This window comes from Dendrobium catenatum, unplaced genomic scaffold, assembly GCF_001605985.2.
Source record: "Dendrobium catenatum unplaced genomic scaffold, ASM160598v2 fragScaff_scaffold_1056, whole genome shotgun sequence".
NCBI lineage: Eukaryota > Viridiplantae > Streptophyta > Magnoliopsida > Asparagales > Orchidaceae > Dendrobium > Dendrobium catenatum.
In genome coordinates, this window is record NW_021319518.1 from 1,597,275 (window position 1) to 1,623,408 (window position 26,134).

Sequence of the window (26,134 nt, forward strand, 5' to 3'; positions counted from 1 at the left end):
ACCCTCACGTGTTTAAGCAACCTGTTATCCCCTCCACGTGAAATCTCTTGCTGACATTCACATCAGGTTGCATATTAATTATTTTCCACCTTACATAAGTCCAGAATACTTCACTTTTTTGCATACTAGCTGAACCCCAATAATGGGGATTATTATTGCGTCCTCCCACCTGACGTAGAGATGCGTCCTCCCAGAGCTAAAATTGAGCTAAAAAACGAGAAATGCCAAGCAAATACCGAGCAATACCTAACAATAACGAGGAATATCATCATGTGAAGACCAATACCGAGCTATACCGAGCTATACCGAGCAATACCGAGCAATACAAAAAAATACATAGTTTTTCCTAGAGAAAACTCGGTATGTGCTCGGTATTGCTCGGTATTGCTCGGTATAACTCGGTATTGGTTTTCACATGATGATATTCCTCGTTATTACCAAATAATATCTAGCAATACCGAGCAAAAACCAAGTTTTTTGGTGTTGGGAGGACGCATCTCTACGTCAGGTGGGAGGACGCAATAAAAATTCTAATAATGGAGTGGCCCACCACAACTCTTATCATTTTCAATTTGAACCAGCCTTCTTTGGTGGAGTGGATCCGTACGACCCACTCTCACTAACCAATCGGCTTCTAGCAGCAATCAAAACTACTCCACCTAATCCCTTAAGAGCCCTTGCATACCCCAAATCAGCCAATAGACAACCCAACTATAGCCCATTTCCATTTCACTTAAAAAGCCTAAGTTAACCCACTCAGTAAGACCCTCACAAAAAAAAAAAAGTCAAAATAGTAAGTTTTTTATTTTTATTTTTTGTTTAGTTATTGTCATTAGTTAATGTAATTAAAAGGCCACTATTATTAAGTAATGTCAGTACAGGTTGCATCATAAGGGAGGGGAAATTTGTGTGTATTTCCATAATCACCAGTTGCAATGGTATAATAATTCTTGAGCTCAAATCCTGCTTTCGGCATTTGCAGCACACCAGAAAATTACATATACACATTTTTCTTCAACATGGTTGGAGGAAATCCAGTGCGAAGCCTGAGACGAGGAGGATAGGCCATACGTACTTTACTTTGGAGTGGCGAGGACAAATATAAGTACCCGTAGATGCCTCAGTGCCTACGGGGAAAGAATCGTCCATTTCAAATAGGTATCTCGAAGACTCATACTTACCTTTCTCTGGGGTGATGCGATTAAAAATTTACGGCTATAGTTCCATCCTTCGTACACGCTTTTCTCTAACGTGTCGGGAAGGCTTAGACTCTTGAAATTTCTCCTTATCGAGGGAGACATCGAGAGGCTTCCAAAATTTCTGGTGAACAGGGGACCTAAAACATAATGATTTTGAGCTTGAATATGATGCAAGGGACATGAACTTGAACAAAAAGTGAACCACAGGGAACTGAATATCATACCACATGGAACAGGACTTGACATCTAAAATAAATCCTTTAATTCATAAAAAAAATTGAATATACAAGCAAGGGCTTGTCAAGAATAAAAATTTCAAGAAATGATTGGCTTGTAAGTAAAGACTAGATGGGAAAAAAAATTAAAATGTGCTTACAATCAATGATTGAAAATTTTCAATAAATATTGAAAGTCATCATGTCGATTGGAATGCGAATGCTAAGCAAACAAATGGTGGTGACCTCGTTATGTATACTGGATATTATCTCTTAGGCCAAGAGACTTGTAATAAGCCATCAATAATGAATGATAGCGGGAAGACATGTATGGATGTGTTTAGGAGTGAAGCATGAAAGGTGTGCAAATGAACGAATCAACATCTCTACCATTCAAAATCATCCGAATGTCAGGAAAATGAAAGTTACAGTCCCCTACGAACATTCAAAATCAACATGCAATGAATATAACAATAATCCATGGTTAACATTAATGCACAAGAAAGTGCATCGATCCTCTGCGAGCGGAGGAGATCAATGTACCATGAACATAATATTTGATGTATTTAATGAGATATGAAGAATATATATGGTATACAACATCCTGCAGCCATTACCAATATGCAAACAAACATATTAAATCCCACAAATGACAACAATCAATGTGCAATGAACATGAAGGACATGAGGTGAATATGATAACGCCTTGCATGCGGTATCAAAATACACCAAACACACTCAATCTCACAAGCAATAAAATTGAAAGGATATATTTATTAATGAAGCATAAAAGACATGCAATAAATGTAACAAGCTGTAATGTATACTACATATTACTTGTAAACAAGGGTAACATACTTACAAAACACACGATCTTATACAAATCATTGTAAGAGATTCCTCAGCCATACAATAGCACATATTCAGGTGATGGGTAGCAACATGTAATCAATACATAAAGAGCAGAAGGACTCTGGCAGACACAAGCTCCTACGAGTTATTATAGGAGACTAGTTATAAACACTACATGCCATCTGCAAGAAAGCGCTATATGACATGCAGCAAATGCAAGCATGTGCTGACATACCTGAGACTCGTTAGTGCACAACAGTTTGCTTGTCTAAAATAGCATGAAAATAAATATGGTGCGACACCATGCTACTGGATCTATAATACTCATATAAGTGGACAAATGGCGTGTGAAAATTCTCAAGTGAAGTCTTATGCATTTCTCAACAACAGCCCATCTATATGAAGTAACAAATAACTCATGAAGTATAACCATGCCACCGAATTCACAACATTCATATAAGCGGACAGAAGGTGTTTACGAGCTTCTACATAGAGCGTTGTGCATACCTAAATGCTAATCATTCGTACAACTGATCAACGCTAAATATTTTTAATATACCCTCACATGTACAATGCATCATGTATACATATAAATATGAAAGTACATACATAAGTATATTAAATTATGTACATGTAAGAATATGCACCCGCATGGGCCCCAAGGAGCATGTTATAGCTACACACATGATTTTTGAGGATTCTGCACGGGTCATATGATAAATTCAAGTTCAAGCTCGATCCTTCTATGAGAGTAGATAGGAGTTGGCATAGCTCAAAATATCAAACAAACATATGGTCACGACGTAGACCGAAATATTTCTTTTAATACACTCATATTAGGCATTTAAGACCAATAACAAAAAAAAAACCAATAAAGGCATAAAGCCTATGAAGAACCTGATCCTTTGTCGGCAAATGGACAGAGTTGAATGTACATTCAATGAAATGAATATACCCATAAATACCTTGATGATGGACGTGCTGAATGTTGATCTCAATCGAAGAGGTTAATTCCAAATATTCAAAATGCCACTCAAATGCCCATAAAATTCAAAACTCTAAGATTCAAAAAATTGTCAAAATCTAAAATATTTAAAATTTAAATAAATTATCAAACACTTAAAGCAAAATAATACATTCATTCTGAACAATAGTTTGTCGAGGTGAACAATTTTGGAAATACACTTTAGCTCACAAAGAGCAAATGTATGATTAAGGATATCATTAAGATTCATTCTCAGACAGTCTCCTGCTAGTAAGAATGTGGAATTGGTCCTCTAATCGACGGTTTGGTTGGATGGCTCCGCGAAGAACCCATGGTTTGGCCAGATAGCTCTGCGTGGTCAATGATTATGATCGCGATCCTTTGCCTAGTGGCTTGGTCCAATGGCTTCATTATATTACGATTACAATCATAACCCGCATGTTCCCTAATGGTTTCAAATATTTAAGATATGAATCAATAAGATATAATTGATAGGGCACAAAGCCCAATGTTAGTTAAGATGGATTCAGATTTATCCCCTTTGACAAATATGTATCATAGGTCTACAAAGTACTATTGGACAAAGCAACCCATGGCTTCCAATAAGTATCCTTATATAAGGTTGGATTGACTACCTCCTCTAACTAAGTAGATTAGGGACCATGATAACTCGGGACGACGTAACCATGTGATCTTGATTCGGTCCATCATCCATTCTCCTACCATCTATTTTAAATGCAAAGTGGTGAATTTCTGATTTTATAATATTAAAATTTCAAATTGAACCCATGTTGTTATTATATGCTAGATACATATTACATACCTAATCGACAGCTAGCCTTAATCAAAAGTTCTCTCTCAATATCAGGAGGAGTAATTAACTATAGGGGCTTGCGCCTATAGGAAACCTTAATCCATATCATAAAATCCTCGCAAAATGAAGGCAAAATTTCTATTTAGTCTTATTCATAATTCAATATGTCGGGGCACAAATTATTGGAGCCCACAATATTCTGATAAATGGATAATATGTTATGATTAAAACATATTAATTATATTCGCAACATATTGAATGTTGGTCACCTATAATGTGCTAAAGATAGTATGGATCTAGTGGCTAGAAAGAATGAGAAGCCATTCTTAGAATATTGACCTAGTTAAATAGCGACAAGTTCACTCGTTTATCATAGTGCTTACTAAATATTTGCTCTTTCACATCTGTATCCTCATTTTGTTACCTAATAAGTTAGATATTAATAGATTTATTCATTTGACAAATTATATTTGGCAATTATAATTTTTTCAAATGACTTCCTTAAAGAAAGCATCCTATTTACAAGGATACACCCATAATGTGTATACTACCCTATACAGAGGGTCACATAACGCTTTAATTATGACCATGTAACAAAATCCTAAAGTTGCTACTTCAAATGAATGATACTTTTGGATTGGAAGCATGTTTGCTCAACAACTTAGTCTTATTTTCTTCATGCATATATGTCAATAATTCAATCAAAATATACTCCTTTATCTAGACTCAAATTAATTCAAGTTTTTCTTGAAGATCAGGTTTATCCTGATACTAGTATCACCTATGTAAGAATCTTCTTATGTTTAAGGTAGGGGTAAAATTTTAACTAGTTTGCTCTGCCATATCTCTAGTTATGGTGACTATTGGTGGAGGTTGTGTTGGAAATGTTACTTCCTTTCCAACCTTGGCTCTCATTGATGATGACTCTATTTTTGAGAAATCATAGTGAGTTTATTCTTTCAACAGTCTCTTGGTTGACTAGGGAATATAATGGTTGACATACAATTATACTCCTTGATATTATTGTGTTTGGTGAGAAGTTATAGTAACATATCTAGCATTTTTTGTTGCTACAGACCAAGGGTATAACAAAAGGTACCTCTCATATGCCTAGGTTGAGGTATCCTAAGTAAAAATTTTTAATGTTTATTCAATATAAGGAGCAATTCAAAAACTTTGATGCATGCTTCTAAGTGACCATAGTTGGACTAGGAATGTAACTAGTTGGCTAAAATGGGCTTTGCATAAGATAAGTCATATGAGAACATCCATTTAGAGAGGTTTAACCCTTATAAATGTGAGTTAATATTATTAAGCATTTTGAATATATGATGCTAATGCAAATTTTGCTTCTTTGATGTTAGCATAAAACTAAATCCATCTTTAATGAAGGCCTAGATATCGTATAAAGATGCCACGTTGAAGGAAAGAAAAGATTTGGTGATAAAAAATTTTGAAAAGCTCGCCCGACGGGTTAAGGAGTTTAGCATGGAGGATTAATAGGCAATCTTTCTTGGCAATCTATATGGTACCTTGATCCACTCAGTGTGAAGTATGATAAAAGTATTGCATACTATTTGCATAAGTTGGTCACTTCTCAGAAACTCGACAACAAGTTTGAAGTATCACTTTTATTATTTTGATGTCGTGGTCCTGTGAGGATGTGAGTGCGATCAACAACTAAAGTAGCTCTCTTTTTTAACTCTGTAAAAGAAATAAATGTAGTTTTTGAATGAATAAAAAAATAAAAAAATGTAGTTTTTGAATATTTGAATAACTAAAAGATGTACTTTTTTGTTTGCACTTTATTGCGATGTATGTATATTTTTTCATTTGTTTGAATATTGGACAAGTGGATCCTAATTTTCCTTTATTTTTTTAATCCTTAGAGAGATTGCTTTGAACTTGTACATTATAATGATATATCTTTACATGAACATTACATATCACTTGACTTGAGTCTTTGGGGGGGCACCCATCCAGATTAGTTGGCTCGAAGGAACTCATGCTTCATTTATTGCAGATTTTATCACAAAGGGAGAGTCTCTTTTCAGGGTTAAGTGTTGACCTCCTTTTTGGCATCGGTCACTTATACTGTCTTGTCTGGCATTTTTTTTTAGATTGATCTACCTTCCCGTATGTTGCATTGCTGTGTTGATGAAGGGTCACCTCGCGTATGTTATCTCGGCTCGTCAACGGCTTTAGGATTTACCCCTTTTTGACCACATGTTACCCTATTTCATTCTAAAATACATGTGGTCGGGTCGATGACAATTAGATGTGATTTTACGCATTTGAGCCTTTATCGCGCATCTTTGCTCCATATTTAATATCTTTTGATTGTGATCATGTTTTGTAAAACGGATTATACGAGCGTGCCCGGATCGTCGAGACCTTTTAAATTGGTCCGTTCGAACTTGAATCAGACATCGTTTGGTGCGTGTCGATGAGAGAGAGCGATGAATGTTTTCTTTTAATAAATTTAATGATAAAAAAGATGTAATAAAAACAAATTAAAAAAATACAATGTTCATAATAATATTAAATATGAAATATTTTTATATACATAAATATATAATAAATCAATTTAAAAAAGGAGATAATATGAAATATAAAATTGATAATATATATATATATATATTACTTTTAATTCACTTTTCCTATTTTTCCAAATTGAGCATATTTTTTATCTAGTGGCTGAGATTTAACATCAAAGATAATGTTTAATATCAATCGTTTGATGAAGGGTTTGATTCTTGGATTGAACAGAGGCAGAGCCGGTTCGAGATTCGGGACACGGTCCAGCCACTCCCACGCCTCTTTCCAATCAATTCCAATCAAGGATGAGAAAGCTGCTGGTATTTTTCGGACAAGGCAGAGGTTTCTAATTTTTTGAATGAGATCTGACAAGCTCATTTTTTTTTCTCCCTCACGTGACAAAAAAAAAAAAAAGAAAAAAAAGGACTCCTTTTTTCTCTCAAGGAGAGCAACCGGCCCTACGGCTGGAGCCTCTTGTTCTTCAGTTCCTCTCTGGCTCTTGGTTTTTCCTTGGACGTCCGCCTCCCGTCGCCCCTAGCAGCCGAACGCCCCAGACTCCCGCTCCATCTCGGTTCCTCCCTTGCAAGCCGATGCCAAGAGATGAACAAGCCGAAGCTACCTCGATCTCCTCCTCGCCCTCTCTCCTTTTCCCGTTTACGAAGCCCAGGAGAAAGCCAAAGTCGCCTCTCCCTAGCCGAGCCCGACATTGACGCAGGCCCTGTCGCCGAAGTTCCAATCTTGGCCGACCAGCCTTCTTCTATAGCAGCGTATATGGCGCCTGATTTTCTTCTTCTTCTTCTCCTTTCTTTTCTCTTATTTCTCTTTTCCTATTTATTCTCCATGATGTAAGAAACTACAGCAATAAGGCTTATTTCTCTAAGTAATTAGTTTATGTGTAAGCAAAGCGAACGATTCATCTGTAAATGCTTTATATGTTGATATAGATTATTCGAAAATGAATAGTTGTTACATGAGATTTGCATTTTGTATATGATTCATGCCATGAAATTCAAAGTTTATGTACAGGTTGTGAAAAAGTAAGAAGAAGCCATGTTATTTCTCTAATTAAAAAAAAAAAGTGGATGCATGCCAAGTGTTTGTAATAATGTCTAAAAAAAGTTACAAGCTTTAACCAAGCAAAGGTATTGAGTAAACAAATTTATACTTCATTTCTCCTGTATCGTTAATGAGTCCATAAGTTTTGATTGTATACAGGATTTGGATATTTGTATGTAATACAAGTGATCATTTTGTTTTGGACCTTCCATTATACGAGAAATTATTGTGTTCTTTATCTTTTCTAAAAAAATAATAATAAATGGACCTAACTTTTCTTGAAAAAAAAAAAATCTGAAACCTATACGGACCCCTTTTTTTTATGTGTGTGTTTGGAAGATATGGCACACGATTATTACTACCATATTTCTCATCTAGTAATCGCCTCGATTTCCTTCTTTTAACTTGGTAGTTCTCGCTTTTTCATAATCGCATTTGTTTCTCGAATTCTTTACGGGCGCATGATTATTTGGTGAGTGGACAATGCACCACAATTCACTTATAACCAACATTGGAGAAAGATAAGTAGTCATATTATTCCTAGATTTAACTTACCATCTCTGTCACAAGTCATGATAAAAAAAATGTTGTTAAAGTTCGACAATGCCATGCTTGAATTATATTTTAGTTCCAAAGAGTGGTAGGCATATATACATTTGTAAAGTATCTCATAACGTATCTCATTCACTTATGTTCAAATTGATTAAATGTTTCTCATAATATGTTTTAGTATAGTATTTTTTGTAATTATTGTTTGTGAGTGATCTTGCGAATTAACTTGAGCAGGATAGTGTTTTCCTTATACTTCGGTCATATTTAAATATATATTTTATCGCTAATGACATAGAAAGGTCTTAATATAACTTTTCTCATAATATAACTTTTCACTCTGCTCTTTGGCTCAAACTATTTCTCTTTTACTTCTAGTATTTGTATCAAAGACTCACATGGCAAATAGATATCAAAATCAGGTAAAGAATCAGTTGTTGATGAAATATCCATATCTGGATGCTCATAGTTAGTAACTAAACTTGATATAGAGTTTGGACTTTTTTGGCATAGAATTTTGAAACTCATCATGTATGCCCATGTTGAGGTTGAGTTTTAACAAATTCGTTTTCTTATTATAGCTTTGTGACCTTATTAAACTTTTATATTTATACCTCTTCTATTCTCTTATGTTATGTAGCCTCGCTCGATAGAGAATTTGTGTACTACTAAAAGTAGAATATGCTATATGTGAATATTTTCCAAATAATAATTATTTTTTATCTAGTCATATTAAGCGATTGTTAATTATACATAATGTTCGATGCTACTCAATATGCCATTTCAATCTATAAAAAATACACATAATGTGTTTACTTTCTAAGAAATCGAATCTCATCACAGTGTGTATATGTTTTACCAAACTAAGAGTTACAAATTCGTCAGTAGGCACTTAATTTTCATGCAATTTAAAGCTATGTGATATAGAGATCATTATTTATGCTAGCAAACTTCCATGCATCTTCATATTATAGTGTTGACTTATATATGTTCCATATCCATGAATATTAGATTGCTCGTTGGTTCGGATAGTTGATATTTGTAGATGTATGTGTTGTGTCAATAAATTGCTATGTAATCTATGTATAAATTTTCCTTATGCTTTACATTAGAAAACCTTTACTTTGCTTATGTTTTAGTTGATGACACACACTTGATTGATAGATACGAATTGTCGAGTAATTAGATTACTATTAACTTGTTTCTCTTTTTGAATGGTGCCTACTCTCATTTCCATTTGCTCTTTTTCTGTGTTTTGCGAGGTACTTTTTGGAATGCAAAGGATAAGGAGCACTAGAGCACTTGGAGAAGAAGCAAGGATAGCCGGATCCGAGCATCAGTCGCCCCTCTTCAGTCCGATAGGGGTGCTACGGGCGGAACCACCGGGTCATAGCCCCCGGTGTAGTAAGTTTTCTTAAAACTTAGAAAGCCTTTAGGGGCCCTTCATGATTGTACGCTCCCCGACCCTTTAGGACCCTGTAAAAACTATATTTTCTAACTAGGATTGCTTTCTTTTATTTTAGATCCCACACCCTTTCACATGTACGAAAGTCCTAAGGGTTAGAAAAAAAAACTCATTTTAGTCCTACAACTTTAGTGACACATAAGGACAAAAATGAAAGACTGATTCTTAGATAACATAGACTTAGGGTGCATGCTCCCTATAGGATCGAAACATTAAAACAAAAACTTTGTGACACGCTTTCCTAGGTTTGGTTTTTCTTAATCTATTAATAATCAACCAACCAATCTTAATCTAATTATTAACATATATTAACACACTTAATTCTTAATTAAGTTATCATTAACATCTTATAATCTTTAAATTGTAAGTCTAAGACATACACCTAAATCCAATCTAACTAATCTAATAATTAACTCCCGACCAATCTAAAATTTAAAAGACGTAGATTTAATTAGGAAATCAAATCATAAGCTAAAATTCATTAGGATAAAAGACTCATAAATATCAAACTTTAGAATAATCTTTAAAATCAACCAACAAACTTGATTAATAAAATAATTAATTTACTTTTTTTCTCCTTTCATAACAAATTAAAATAATCTAACAAAGTTAATTATCACTGGGTAACCCAGGCCTACGAGGCTATTAAGTTAGCTCCAAGGAGGGTGAAATAAACCTCACGGCCTCGGTGTGAAATAAAGGTGATAATTAATCAAATGCTAAAAAAATAAAAAAAAAATCTAAAATCAATCTTAAAACACTAAGATTTGAACTTTAATTAAAATCTCCTTTGCTCTTTTAACAAACAAAAATGTAAGTAACTCTAACTAAACTATCCTATATAGGACCTACCAAAATCACATAGCCTACACACACTTATATTGGTTTGTTAGGACACGACTACTAGCTTTAGGTTAGGTCGATGTTTTGCTTTTCTTTTCTGTACCGGCATGTGGCTTGTGTGCTGGTTATTTTTACTGCTTGTGTTAGCTTTTCTGTGGTACTTGCTGTGGTGACTTCTAGTTTCTTTTCCGCACTGTGTTGTGAGCGATAGAATACCCATAGGTTAGGAACGTTATTTTTATTCTAACATTGTCTTCTTGCAGATGGCCGTGCTCACACAACGCTAAAGGGGGCTAAAATTAATAATAATTATTCATAACTGTTTTAGGTACTTGCTTCAGCTACTTAGCCCCCAATAATTAGAGCATGACCAAGTGTTATTTTTTATGAGCATTTTCATTTCATATATATATAACTGCTTGGATGATTAATTATAACTGCCTAGATTTTTTTATTTTTTATTTTTTTTTTGATGTAATTCATTCATTATAAGAGTTGTGAAAATTGTTAAAATAAGGCATTTTTAAATATAAAGGAGTCCAAAGGGAAAATGAAATCTCTTATAGAGAATTTCCTTTTTCATTTGAGCATCCTTTTGGAGGACGCACTACGAGGAACCCGAAGGAATAAAGATGATCTATAGACGAATCAAGGAAGTGAAGATGAAGATCGGGATAAGAATGCCTTGTTTTATGCTTTGCGTCGTTCCCAGGTTGTTGTCGGTGGAGCCCGACCACCATTACTTTTCTGTACTCTGTGATGTAATATTATATGGCACTTTCCATGTACTTTGGACACTCTATTTTGTTGACTTGTGTTTACTTTGCTTGCGTATTAGAACTGCATGCTTTTTCCTAGGTTTCTTAAATTGCTTTGTTTGGGTGTGGCTTGGACGGAGTCAACGTTAGGCTCTCTAGGATGTTAAATTTTCTATAAAGTTAAAATTTCTTTAAGCAAGATAAAAAAATGAACATAGGATTAAAATTAATCAATCTTTTTAAAAAAATTAATGCATGGCTTCTTTAATGGGGTATTTTTTAAAATTACAATAAATAAGCCTTGCTCACTTCAGAGTGACTATTAGCCAATCCTAATTGGCCCTACCCTCACATGTATAGCTTTGAGTCAGCATATAGATTTTTCTTTTGCAACATAGAGGGATAACTCACTTTGCATAAGCATAGTACCATTCATGTTTAATACTCATTTCCTCTTTTGTGCCTCCTTCCACTCTTACATTTGCATAAGACTTGACAACATGGATTTGATACGCTAGGTGGAGTTTAGCTGGTACCCCTTTCCGGGCAGGGTGGTAAATCCAAGTCGGGGCTGCTTAGATCCCTAGTGGGGTTTAAGTTATATGTCCCCTCGGTGTGTCTTTTTTTTTATCTTTGATGTGTTTTGAGTCTGTCATTTCTCTTAGGGTAGTAATCTGGTCTTTAATCTTTTAAACTCAAAATCTTAATAACATCTTTATTCATTTAAAAAGTCTAATCATCACTAAGGATAAAAAAAAGAGTTTATCTTCTTCGGAATAGAACTTAGGAACTTTCTCTACGCACCAAATTAAGAAGAGAATAATTCACTATTCTTAATCGAGAGTTTTCCTAGATCGAGGCTTAGGATGTAATTAACTACGGGGGCTTGCGCCCGTAGGAGACCGATCCCTACATCAAATTAATAAATCCCATTCGAGCTGATGTATCGAATGGGGGAAATCTTATGAAATTTTAGGTTATATATATTATTATCCCTCGAGGTGTGTAGGTGAAAGCCACTATCCTCCATGGTTAATCATATGTATAACTACATATGCTCTTTCATTGACCTGCTTGTGTCGATTGTAAAGGCCTACAATCATTTTATCCTACGGGATAGTGCGGTCGTACCCTTTGCATTCGAGCCCCATAAGCAGAATCCTTTCGGAGACCCAAAGATTTCTGGCAACCACGATGGGACAGGTTTCTCTCTCCATCTTTGAATTTTGTATTATTCACTTCTGTAGGTAATCCTAGTTTGGTGCCTAATTTGAGTTCATATTTTCTATTCCATTCTCTTCTCTTAATTCTTAGTGAGAGTTAGACATTTTTAATGTATAAAGATTTAATTAAGATTTTGAGTTTATTAGATGTTTATCTTAAATTCAATTTCATATCAATCTATTTCAATTCTCTTTGTTCAAATCAAAATTTTCATATGTATCAATTCATAGTTAGAATCCTTTTAGATTTAATCTCAATTTATGTCATTTCAAATGAAAATCTTTATTCTATCCTTGATTACATGATTCATATACTTGGCATAAACTCTAGTTTCTATCATTTCCCTTGTTTGAGTTCTTTTAGACCAGGTCTTGATTCATATCTGTCCAAATAGAAATTCAAGTGCTATTTTCAATGGAAGGGTCTTTAAATTGACATATGCAAAATTTTAAAAAGAAAAGTTAACTTGAGAAAAATTTGAGAGTTTAAAATATAATGCAAACTTCTGGGAGAATTTTGTTTAGAGATTAAGTGACTTATTTTTTATAATGAAAATTTACCTCTATTTTATTTAAAAAAAAATGAAGTGTTGGTTGACTCCTTTAAACACTTAAGGAAAGAAAATTCATAATGATCCATATAAGAAAGAGTATGTCCTCCCCCTCCCATCACTTGTGTGAGGTGATTTTGTTCTTTTGAACTAAAATCTTTGACAAATTAAAATTGGATCTAGAAATAAAAATTTTCCCTTCTATCTTTCAATTTTCCATCTCATAGGCATATTTTGCATGCTTATGAATCTACTTCATAATTCTCTTAATCAAGTGGTTCATTTTTATCATAGGGTCGAGTTTGTTTTATGAATTGTTCTTCCTTACATAAGAGAGTGAGTTTTCTTCTCTTATGTTTGGAAGATAATTTCACAACTGAGAAAGTATTTTTTTTAGAGATTTAGAAAGGAAGCCAATTACAAAAAGTGAAAAGATGCGCAAAGTGCCAAAAATGAAAGATGTACAAAGTGCATCAAAAGTGAAAAGATGAGCAAAACGTCAAAAGTAAAGATGCACAAAGTGCATCAAAAGTGAAAAGAAGCACAAAGTGCCCCAAAATTTCAAAGTAGGCATAAAATGAGCCTAAAGTGAAAGTGTAAATAGCTCTCATTTCTTGGAAATCTCTAAATCTCAGAAAACTCATGTGTCATTTGATATTTTTGATACTTGAGTTTGAAAATGATGACTTTGGATTCATTATTATGCATTGATAGTCTATTAGATATAAAATGTTCTCCGTGTAAGAAGATTGAGAAGATTCAATTTTTTCTTCTAATTTATATCTTTTTTATTTAGATTTTAATTCAAGAAAATACTTATCTAAGGGAGAGAGCCCAGTTTAGCTTGTAGGGAGCTTGACTTGAGTTAGCAAATTTTAAATCCCTAACCTTTTTGGGTTTAAATGGAGTCAACCCACTTCTTACTGAATTTCAAATTTGGTCCTATATGTCATTTTGATCGAGTCAATAATCAAGAGGTAAATCTTTTATTTTGGAAAATAATACTCTTACTCTTCGATAAAAAATTTAATTCTTAAAAAAAAAAAAATTATGTGAATCAAACTTATCTCAATTAGTTGATGTGTGTTTAATATCTCTTAGTACCTTTACTATTGAGTGTGTTTAAATGCCCATCTCATTCTTTTGAAAAATTCATGTATGAAAATTTTTGGACTCCAACATTTGATTATAAATCATTCTTAAGGACTGATATGATATTCCCTTGATTGCATTATTTGATTCAAACTTATATCAATTAATTTGTGAGTGTTTAGCATCTCATAGTGCCTCCACTATTGAGTGTGTTTACATGTCCATCTTGTTCTTTTGAAAATTCATTCATGAAGATTTTTGGACCCCAACATTTGACTATAAATCACTCTTGAGAACTGATATGATATCTCTTTTGATTGCACTCTCATTTTCTTTTGGAATCTTGGATGTTTGGAGCTATTGTTGTCTTACTTAGAAACAACCGTTTGATGTGCATTTTATTCTCTTGATATCTTTATGCCACCATCTCTTGTTTGGGAGCCACACTCCCATTCAAGTCGTTGATTCTGCTCACTTGTTTGGGAGCCACTCTCCCATTCAGGTTGCTGTTTTTGTGCTTGCTTGTTTGGGAGCCACTCCCCCATTCAAGTTGTATATTTTGCTCACTTGTTTATTCGGGAGCCACTCTTCTATTCAAGTGGTTGTTTTTCTTACTTGTTTTGGAGCCACTATCCCATTCAAGTGATTGTTTTTGTTCACTTGCTTGTGAGCTACTATCCCATGCAAGCTGTTGGTTTTGTTTGCATGTTTGGGAGCCACTATCCCATTCAAGTTGTTGTTTTTTTGCTTGCTTGTTTAGGAGCCACTATCCCATTCAAGTTGTTTGTTTTGTTCACTTGTTTGGGAGCCAGTCTCCCATTCAAGTTGTTATTTTGTTCACTTGTTTGGGAGTCAATGCATATGTAATGATATACTATACGGATCATTAAATTAAAGCATATGTAATAATTTTTCAGAAACCATAGTAGAGAGTTTGAGTTGAGTATGATAGAAAAGCTTACATATTTCATTCCATTTAGTGTAAAGTAATGATATGATGGATCCTTTATTAATCAAAGAAAATATATCAAGGAGATTCAAAAGAAGTATGATTTGGAAGGTGTTAAAGTAATAAATACAGCCATTAGCTCTATCATTAAATTAGGTAAGGATTCAAATGAAAATTTTGTGTATTAGAAGAATCATAAGTGGGATAATAGGATTACTTCTATATTAAACTTCTAGCAGACCTGATATCATGTTTAACATATATCTTTATGATAGATTCCATGCTTATCCTAAGGAATCCCATATAACTGTAGTTAAGTAAATTCTTAGATACCTTTCGGGCATCCAAAACTTAGTTATCTACCATACTAATCATATCTCTTCCTTTGAAATTGTAGGATGTTCAAACTCAAACTTTATAGGGTGTATGGTAGATTAAAAAAAAGCACCTCAAGTACTAATTAATTTATAGGACAATTATAAGTTTCGTGGTTTAGTATGAAGCAAAACAATATAGATATATAAATCACTAAGGTAGAATATATAGCTATAGGATGTTGTGTTTCTCAAGTCTTATGGCTAAAGAAACAAATCCTAGATCTTGGACTAATGCACCACTCCTATCACGAGTGACAACACAAGTGTCATCTACATTTCTAAAAACCCAATTCAACACTCCTATACTAAGCATATGGACATTACACATCAATTAAATAGAGATTATGTATCTAAGGGAGATATAGAATACCAATTCACCCCCCTCTTGGTTAGCTTGGGACTAAGTTCATAGGGCTTAACATCCCGAATGAACTTTCAGGTGGGTATTTGACTTCTTTTAGTGGCTCCACTATTAAGTACGTCTAAATACTCACATTGTTCTTTTAAAAATTCATGCATAAAAATTTTTGGACCCCAACATTTGACTATAAATCACTCTTAAGGATTGATATGATATTCCCTTGATTGCACTCTCATTCTCTTTTGGATCTTGGTTGTTTTGAGTTGTGATTATTTTCCTTACAAACAACCATTTAACGTGCATTTATTCTCTTGATATCTTTATGCCGCCATCTCTTGTTTGGGAGCCACTATCCCATTCAAGTTGTGGTCTTTGTTCACTTGCTTGGGAGCGCTTCTTCCATTCAAGTTGTTTCTTTGTTCACTTGTTTGGGAGCCACCATCCCATTCAAGTTGTTGGGTTTATCCACTTGTTTGGGAGCCACCATCCCATTCAAACTGTTATGTTTGTCCACTTATTTGGGAGTCACTATCCCATTCAAGCTGTTTATTTTGTCTGATCGTTTGGGAGTCACTATCCCTTTCAAATCCTTATTCCATTTTCTCAATTGGGTTCATCCCCTTGGAGCTTTTTCTGAGTGATTATTCTGATTGTTCTTTCTCATATTGATGTCATGATATCTTTACCTTGATTTTGCACGAATGTTGGTCTTCTTTCCATGTTGGTGCTCCTCTATGGACAGACTCGTCTGAGGGGCTTTCCCTTTGATGTTATTTGTGGTTTCCTTTGTTCAGGGAGCCCCTTTTGATACTCTCCTCTTCTCTTCACCGACAGACTTATGGTCGGGTGATTGTCTAGCTTTCTACTTTATCCTACTGACAGACTTATGGTCGGGTAGGGACTCTATTATTTCGGGGCCTATGAACGAGCAGAGGTGTTTCATCTTCTCTTTACCGACAGAACTATGGTCAGGTGATTGTCCTCTTTTCTATTTTATCCTACCGAAAAACCTATGACCGGGTAGGGACTCTATTGTTTCGGGGCCTATAGCCGAGTAGAGGTGCTTTCTTTCCTTCGCTTCATCAATAGACCTATGGTCAGGTGATTGTTGAGCTTCCCTTTATTCTACCGACATACCTATGACCGGGTAGAAACTTTGCTGTCGGGCCTATGGCCGAGCAAAGGTGAATCGTTTCTCTTCATTTTATCGACAGACCTATGGCCGGATAGATGTTGAGCTTCCCGTTTTGTCTCATCGACAGATCTAAGGTTGGGTGGACATCGGGCTTTTGGTTGGTTACCCGACAGAGTCCCTGGGGGGTACACTTCACCACCTCTTCATTCCCCCTATTTCCTTTTACCTGTTAGGGGGTTGTTGAGTTTTCGCTTTATCCTGCCGATAGACCTATGGTCGGGTAGGGACCTCACTATTTTGGGGCCTATGGCTGAGCGAGGGTGCTATCTTTCCTCTTCACTTCACCGATAGACCTATGGTCAGGTGATCGTTGAGAGTCCGCTTTATCCTACCGACAGACCTATGATCGGGTAGGGACCTCGCTATTTTGGGGCCTATGGTCGAGTGAGGGTGCTCTCTTTCCTCTTCACTTCATCGACAAACATATGGTCGGGTGATTGTTGAGTGTCCACTTTATCCTACCGATAGACCTATGGTCAGGTAGGGACCTCGCTGTTTAGGGGCCTATGGCCGAGCGAGGATGCTCTCTTTCCTCTTCACTTCACCAACAAACCTATGGTCGGGTGGTTGTTGAGTTTTTGCTTTATCCTACCAACAGACCTATGGTTAGGTAGGGAACTCACTGTTTCGGGGCCTATGGCCGAGTGAGGGTGCTCTCTTTCCTTTTCTCTTCACCGACATACCTATGGTCCGGTGACTGTTCCTTTTCACTTTATCTTACCAACAGACCTATGGTTAGATAGGGACCTCGCTGTTTTGGGGCCTATGGCCGAGCGAGGATGCTCTCTTTCCTCTTCACTTCACCAACAAACCTATGGTCGGGTGGTTATTGAGTTTTTTGCTTTACTACCAACAGACCTATGGTCAGGTTAGGACCTCGCTGTTTCGGGGCCTATGGCCGAGTGAGGGTGCTCTCTTTCCTTTTCTCTTTACCGACAGACCTATGGTCGGGTGACTGTTCCTTTTCACTTTATCCTACCAACAGACCTATGGTCAGGTAGGGACCTCGCTGTTTCGGGGCCTATGGCCGAGTGAGGGTACTCTCTTTTCTTTTCTCTTCACCGATAGACCTATGGTCGGTTGACTGTTCCTTTTCACTTTATCCTACAGACAGACCTATGGTCAGGTAGGGACCTCGCTGTTTCGGGGCCTATGGCCGAGTGAGGGTGCTCTCTTTTCTTTTCTCTTCACCGACAGACCTATGGTCGGGTGACTGTTCCTTTTCACTTTATCCTATTGACAGACCTTTGGTCAGGTAGGGACCTCGCTATTTTGGGGCCTATGGGCGAGTGAGGGTGCTCTCTTTCCTTTTTTCTTCACTGACAGACCTATGGTCGGGTGACTGTTCCGTTTCACTTTGTCCTACCGACAGACTTATGGTCAGGTAGAGACCTCGCTGTTTCGTGGCCAATGGCCGAGCGAGGGTGCTCTATTTCCTATCCTCTTCACTGCTAGACTCATGGCAGGTGATAGTTGAATGTTTCCTTGTCCTCTTCGTATCATCTAAGCAGATGCACGGGTGATCATCGAGTGTCCATTGTCCTTCTTCACCCTCGACCTCCAGTCAAGTGGTTGTTGACTTTTCGAGTGGTTGTCGAACCTTTCCTACTGGTTATTGAGTTTCCCTAGTGGTTGTTGACTTCCCTAATGTTTGTTGAGTTTTCCTTGTCCTTCCTTACTGTTAGGTTATTGAATTTTCTTAGGCTCTAACTCACTATTTTGATCTGATTAGGTGAGTATTGTGTCACTCTCGTTCATCGTTTTGATTATGTTCAGGCGAATGTTTGATTTCTTTCTGCCATTTTGTCCCACCATGTCTGCATGATTATATGATTGTGGTGTGATCATTACACAATTGATTGGTTATTATATGCTTGTGTGATTATGCCATTATCGTGTGATCACTGCATGATTGAATTTTTGCATGCTTATGTTATTGTGGTGTGATCACTGTATGATTGATTAATTATTATATGTTTATATGATTGTGGTGTGATCACTGCATGGTTGATTGATTATTGTATGATTTAACAATCATTTTATGTTTGGATTATTATTGCATGTATATGATTTATGCATGCTTTGATGATAATTGTGTAATTATGTACGTTGTTATTACATGATTGTGTTATTATGAGAAGATCATTGTATGATGGATTACTCACTATATAATTCGGCGATTATTGCATTTATTGCATGATCATTGTATGGTCGAATATTATTGCATCATTATGTGTGCATTATTAGGTGATCACTCTATGATTGGCTGAATTGCATTTTTTAGGTTATTGTTACATGATTTATGAGTATTATTTGATTATATGACTTTGTGTGGATCGTTGGTTATGTCACGAGTTTGTGAAAATCATGAAATTACAAAATTATTGGGTGATTTGATGATTATTATACGATTACATGATTGCATGTTTGGATGACCATTGTATGATTGTGTGAGCATAGCATGGTGGGACACTTATTGCATGATTGTTGAACTTCTTTATTGTTTTTTTTAGTTGTACCTTCCTAGAGTTGGGGAGGTCAATGCCAACATGTACGGTCCACGTGTCGTTCATCGCACATGTTGGGGTTGTCTTTGTTGACCTCCTTTTTGGCATCAGTCACTTACACTGTCTTGTCTGGCATTTTTTTTAGATTCATCTACCTTCCCGTATGTTGCAATGCTGTGTTGATGAAGGGTCAACTCGCGTATGTTATCTCGGCTCGTCAACGGCTTTAGGATTTACCCCCTTTTGACCACATGTTACCCTATTTCATTCTAAAATACATGTGGTCGGCTCGATGACAATTCGATGTGATTTCACGCATTTGAGCCTTTATCGTACATCTTTGCTCCATATTTAAGATCTTTTGATCGTGATCATGTTTTGTGAAACGGATTATACGAGCGTGCCCGGATCGTCGAGACCTTTTAAATTGGTCCATTCAAACTTGAATCGGACATCGTTTGATGCGTGTCGATGAGAGAGAGCGATGAATGTTTTCTTTTAAAAAATTTAATGATAAAAAAGATGTAATAAAAACAAATTAAAAAAAATACATTGTTCATAATAATATTAAGTATGAAATATTTTTATATACATAAATATATAATAAATCAATTTAAAATCCTCCCTTGCAAGCCGATGCCAAGAGATGAACAAGCCGAAGCTACCTCGATCTCCTCCTCGCCCTCTCTCCGTTTCTCGTTTACGAAGCCCAGGAGAAAGCCAAAGTCGCCTCTCCCTAGCGGAGCCCGACATTGACGCAGGCCCTGTCGCCGAAGTCCCAATCTTGGCCGACCAGCCTTCTTATATAGCAGCAGGTATATGGCGCCTGATTTTCTTCTTCTTCTCCTTCCTTTTCTCTTATTTCTCTTTTCCTATTTATTCTCCATGATGTAAGAAACTACAGCAATACGGCTTATTTCTCTAAGTAATTAGTTCATGTGTAAGCAAAGTTAACGATTCATCTGTAAATGCTTTATATGTTGATATAGATTATTCGAAAATGTATAGTTGTTACATGAGATTTGCATTCTGTATATGATTCATGCCATGAAATTAAAAGTTTATGTACAGGTTGTGAAAAAGTAAGAAGAAGCCATGTTATTTCTCTAATAAAAAAAAAAGAGGATGCATGCCAAGTGTTTGTAATAATGTCTAAAAAAAAAGTTACAAGCTTTAACCAAGCAAAGGTATTGAGTAAACAAATTTATACCTCATTTCTCCTGTATCGATAATGAGTCCATAAGTTTTGATTGTATACAGGATTTGGATATTTGTATGTAATACAAGTGATCGTTATGTTTTGGCCCTTCCATTATACATGGGAGATATATTCCTCTTTATCTTTTCTAAAAAAAATAATAATAAATGGACCTAACTTTTATTGAAAAAAAAAAAAATCTGAAACCTATACGGACCCCTTTTTTTTTTTTTTTTTGTGTTTGGAAGATATGACACACGATTATTAATACCATATTTCTCATCTAGTAATCGCCTCGATTTCCTTCTTTTAACTTGGTAGTTCTCGCTTTTTCATAATCGCATTTGTTTCTCGAATTCTTTACGGGCGCATGATTATTTGGTGAGTGGGCAATGCACCACAATTCACTTATAACCAACATTGGAGAAAGATAAGTGGTCATATTATTCCTAGATTTAACTTACCATCTCTGTCACAAGTCATGATAAAAAAAAATGTTTTTAAAGTTCGACAATGCCATGCTTGAATTATATTTTAGTTCCAAAGAGTGGTAGGCATATATACATTTGTAAAGTATCTCATGACGTATCTCATCCACTTATGTTCAAATTGATTAAACGTTTCTCATAATCTGTTTTAGTATAGTATTTTTTGTAATTATTGTTCGTGAGTGATCTTGCGAATTAACTTGAGCAGGATAGTGTTTTCCTTATACTTCGGTCATATTTAAATATATATTTTGTCGCTAATGATATAGAAAGGTCTTAATATAACTTTTCTCATAATATAACTTTTCACTCTGCTCTTTGGCTCAAACTATTTCTCTTTTACATCTAGTACTTGTATCAAAGACTCACATGGCAAATAGATATCAAAATCAGGTAAAGAATCAGTTGTTAATGAAATATCCATATCTGGATGCTCATAGTTAATAACTGAACTTGATATAGAGTTTGGACTCTTTTGGCATAGAATTTTGAAACCCATCATGTATGCCCATGTTGAGGTTGAGTTCTAACAAATTCGTTTTCTTATTATAGTTTTGTGATCTTATTAAACTTTTATATTTATACCTCTTCTATTCTCTTATGTTATGTAGCCTCGCTCCATAGAGATTTTGTGTACTAATAAAAGTAGAATATGCTTTATGTGAATATCTTCCAAATAATAATTATTTTGTATCTAGTCATATCAAGCGGTTGTTAATTATACATAATGTTCGATGCTACTCAATATGTCATTTCAATTTATAAAAAATACACATAATGTGTTTACTTTCTAAGAAATCGAATCTCATCACGGTGTGTATATGTTTTACAAAAATAATTGCAAATTTGTCAGGAGGGACTTAATTTTCATGCAATTTAAAGCTATGTGATATAGAGATCGTTATTTATGCTAGCGAACTTCCATGCATCTTCATATTATAGTGTTGACTTATATATGTTCCATATCCGTGAATATTAGATTGCTCGTTGGTTCGGATAGTTGATATTTGTAGATGCATGTGTTGTGTCAATAAATTGCTATGTAATATATGTATAAATTTTCCTTATTCTTTACATTAGAAAACCTTTACTTTGCTTATGTTTTAGTTGATGACACACACTTGATTGATAGATACGAATTGTCTAGTAATTAGATTACTATTAACTTACTTCTCTTTTTGAATGGTGCCTACTCTCATTCCCATTTGCTCTTTTTCTATGTTTTACAAGGTACTTTTTGGATAACAAAGGATAAGGAGCACTGGAGCACTTGGAGAAGAAGAAAGGACAGCCGGATCCGAGCATCAGTAGCCCCTATTCAGTCTGGTAGGGGTGCTACGGACAGAACCACCGGGTCATAGCCCCCAGTGTAGTAAGTTCTCTTAAAACTTAGAAAGCCTTTTGGGGTCCATGATTGTACGATCCCGACCCTTTTGGACCCTGTAAAAACTTCATTTTATAACTAGGATTGCTTTCTTTTATTTTAGATCCCACACCCTTTCACATGTACGAAAGTCCTAAGGGTTAGGAAAAAAAAACTCATTTTAGTAATACAACTTTAGTGACACATAAGGACAAAAATTAAGGACTGATTCTTAGATAACATAAACTTAGGGTGCATGCTCCCTATATGATCGAAACATTAAAACAAAAATTTTGTGACACGCTTTCTTAGGTTTGGTTTTTCTTAATCTATTAATAATCAACCAACCAATCTTAATCTAATTCTTAACATATATTAAAACATTTAATTCTTAATTAAGTTATCATTAACATCTTATAATATTTAAATTGTAAGTCTAAGACATACACCTAAATCATATCTAACTAATTTAATAATTAACTCCCGACCAATCTAAAATTTAAAAGACGTAGATTTAATTAGAAAATCAAATCGTAGGCTAAAATTCATTAGGATAAAAGACTCCTAAATATCAAACTTTAGAATAATATTTAAAATCAACCAGCAAACTTGATTAATAAAATACTTAATTTACTTTTTTTCTCCTTTCGTAACAAATTAAAATAATTTAACAAAGTTAATTTTCACTGGGTAACCCAGGCCTACGAGGCTATTAAGTTAGCTCCAAGGAGGGTGAAATAAACTTCATGGTCTCGGTGTGAAACAAAGGTGATAATTAATCAAATGCTAAAAAAATAAAAAAAATTCTAAAATCAATCTTAAGACACTAAAATTTGAACTTTAATTAAAATCTCCTTTGCTCTTTTAAAAAACAAATATGTAAGTAACTCTAACTAAACTATCCTATATAGGACTTACCAAAACCATATAGCCTACACACACTTATATTGGTTCGTTAGGACACGACTACTAGCTATAGGTTAGGTCGATGTTTTTCTTTTCTTTTCTGTACTGTGCTGTGACGCTCTGCATGTGGCTTGTGTGTTGGTTATTTTTTCTACTTGTGTTAGCTTTTCTATGGTACTTGCTGTGGTGACTTCTAGTTTCTATTCTGCACTGTGTTGTGAGCGGTAGAATACCCATATGTTAGAAACGCTATTTTTATACTAACATTGTCTTCTTGCAGATGGCCGTGCTCACACAATGCCAAAGGGGGCTAAAATTAATAATAATTATTCATAACTGCTTTAGGTACTTGCTTCAGCAGCTTAGCCCCCAATAATTAGAGCATGGCCAAGTGTGATTTTTTATGAGCATTTTCATTTCACATATATATAACTGCTTGGATGATTAATTATAACTGCTTAGGATAACCCTGCAGGAGAGTCTAGATTTTTTTATTTTTTATTTTTTCTGATGTAATTCATTCATTGTAAGAGTTGTGAAAATTGTTAAAATAAGGCATTTTTTAAATATAAAGGGGTCCAAAGGGAAAATGAAATCTCTTATAGAGAATTTCCTTTTTCATTTGGGCATCCATTTGGAGGACGCAGTACGAGGAACCCTAAGGAATAAAGATGATCCATAGACGAATCAAGGAAGTGAAGATGAATATCGGGATAAGAATGCCTTGTTTTAAGCTTTGCGTCGTTCCCAGGTTGTTGTCGGTGGAGCCCAGCCACCATTACTTTTATGTACTATATGATGTAATATTATATAGCACTTGCCATAGATTTTGGACACTCTATTTTATTGACTTGTGTTTACTTTGCTTACGCATTAGAACTGCATGCTTTTTCCTAGGTTTCTTAAATTGCTTTGTTTGGGTGTGGCTCGGATGGAGTCAACGTTAGGCTCTCTAGTATGCTCAATTTTTTATAAAGTTAAAATTTATTTAAGCAAGATAAAAAAATGAATATAGGATTAAAATTAATTAATCTTTTTTAAAAACTTAATGCATGACTTCTTTAAAGGGGCATTTTTTAAAATTATAATAAATAAGCCTTGCTCACTTCAGAGTGACTATTGGCCAATCCCAATTGCCCCTACCCTCACATGCATATCTTTGAGTCTGCATATAGATTTTTCTTTTGCAACATAGAGGGATAGTTCACTTTGCATAAGCATAGTACCATTCATGGTCGGGTTTAATACTCATTTCCTCTTTTGTGCCTCCTACCACTCTTGCATTTGCATAAGACTTGCCAACATGGATTTGATACGCTAGGTGGAGTTGAGCTGGTACCCCTTTCCGGGCAGGGTGGTAAATCAAGGTCGGGGCTGCTTAGATCCCTAGTGGGGTTTAAGTTATAAGTCCCCTCGGTGTGTCTTTTTTTTTTTTATCTTTGATGTGTTTTGAGTCTGTCATTTCTCTTAGAGTAGTAATCTGGTCTTTGATCTTTTAAACTCAAAATCTTAATCACATCTTTATTCATTTAAAAAGTCTAATCATCACTAAGGGTAAATAGAAGAGTTTATCTTCTTCGGAATAGAACTTAGGAACTTTCTCAACGCACTAAATTAAGAAGAGAATAATACACTATTCTTAATCGAGAGTTTTCCTAGGTCGAGGCCTAGGATGTAATTAACTACGGGGGCTTGCGCCCGTAGGAGACCGATCCCCACATCAAATAAATCCCATTCGAGCTGATGTATCAAATGGGGGAAATCTCGTGAAATTTTGGGTTATATATATTATTATCCATCGAGGTGTGTAGGTGAAAGCCACTATCCTCCATGGCTAATCATATGTATAACTACATCTGCTCTTCCATTGGCCTGCTTGTGTCGATTGTAAAGGCCTACGATCATTTTGTCCTACAGGATAGTGTGATCATACCCTTTGCATTCGAGCCCCATAAGCAGAATCCTTTCGGAGACTCACATTAAGTTCGTCATTTGTTTTGTTCGCCATTACCTTAAATGTACATTACTATTCACTAGACGTAAGTCTTCGTTAGTGCACCCATCTAGACTAGGCAATTGGAAGGGACTTGCACTCTACATTGCGGATCACATCACAAAATGGGGATTCACCTTTTTAAGGGCTAGATTTTTATTTCTCATGAGAGTGTTTCCTTGCGATTGCTTTCAGGGAACTAGAATAATCTTGTGGGTAATCTATAAGGTAGCCTTAGAAGGTAAGAGAGAAAAGGGGGTGATTGAGTATGATGATTGATTTAGCTCAATAATTTTTTGTTTTGATTTTAATGTTTTTAGAATTGAGATGATTTTCATTCATGAACATTCATATAATTGTTTTAACATGTAAAGGCGATTCAATTATAATAAATGGGTGATCTCGTTAAGCATAAATTGTTTGTCTTCATAAAGGCCTTGGCTCTCCTATAAGTGTTTGCCCAAATTTGTCTAGTGGATAAAATTTGACTTTACTAGCAAACAAACCTAGTGAGTTGAGAAGTTCTTAGTGAGGGTGGAGAGTACAGGGAATAGAGAGAGCAGAGATGAGAGAATAAACTAGTAGAATTTTTGGTATCGTAATTAGAAAATACTTGAAGTAGAAAGCCTAAGGAAAATTCTCTAAACTATTCTCCAT

The 26,134-nt window shown here is 35.2% G+C and overlaps 1 long non-coding RNA gene across 1 annotated transcript; it reads left to right on the plus strand.

Annotated features, from left to right (window-relative positions):
- The first annotated feature begins 20,175 nt into the window (after positions 1 to 20,175).
- LOC114580479 lies at positions 20,176 to 24,343 on the plus strand. The gene is made up of 2 exons (XR_003701899.1): positions 20,176 to 22,587; positions 24,059 to 24,343. It is a non-coding gene; the product is annotated as an uncharacterized LOC114580479 (long non-coding RNA).
- Positions 24,344 to 26,134: the final 1,791 nt, after the last annotated feature.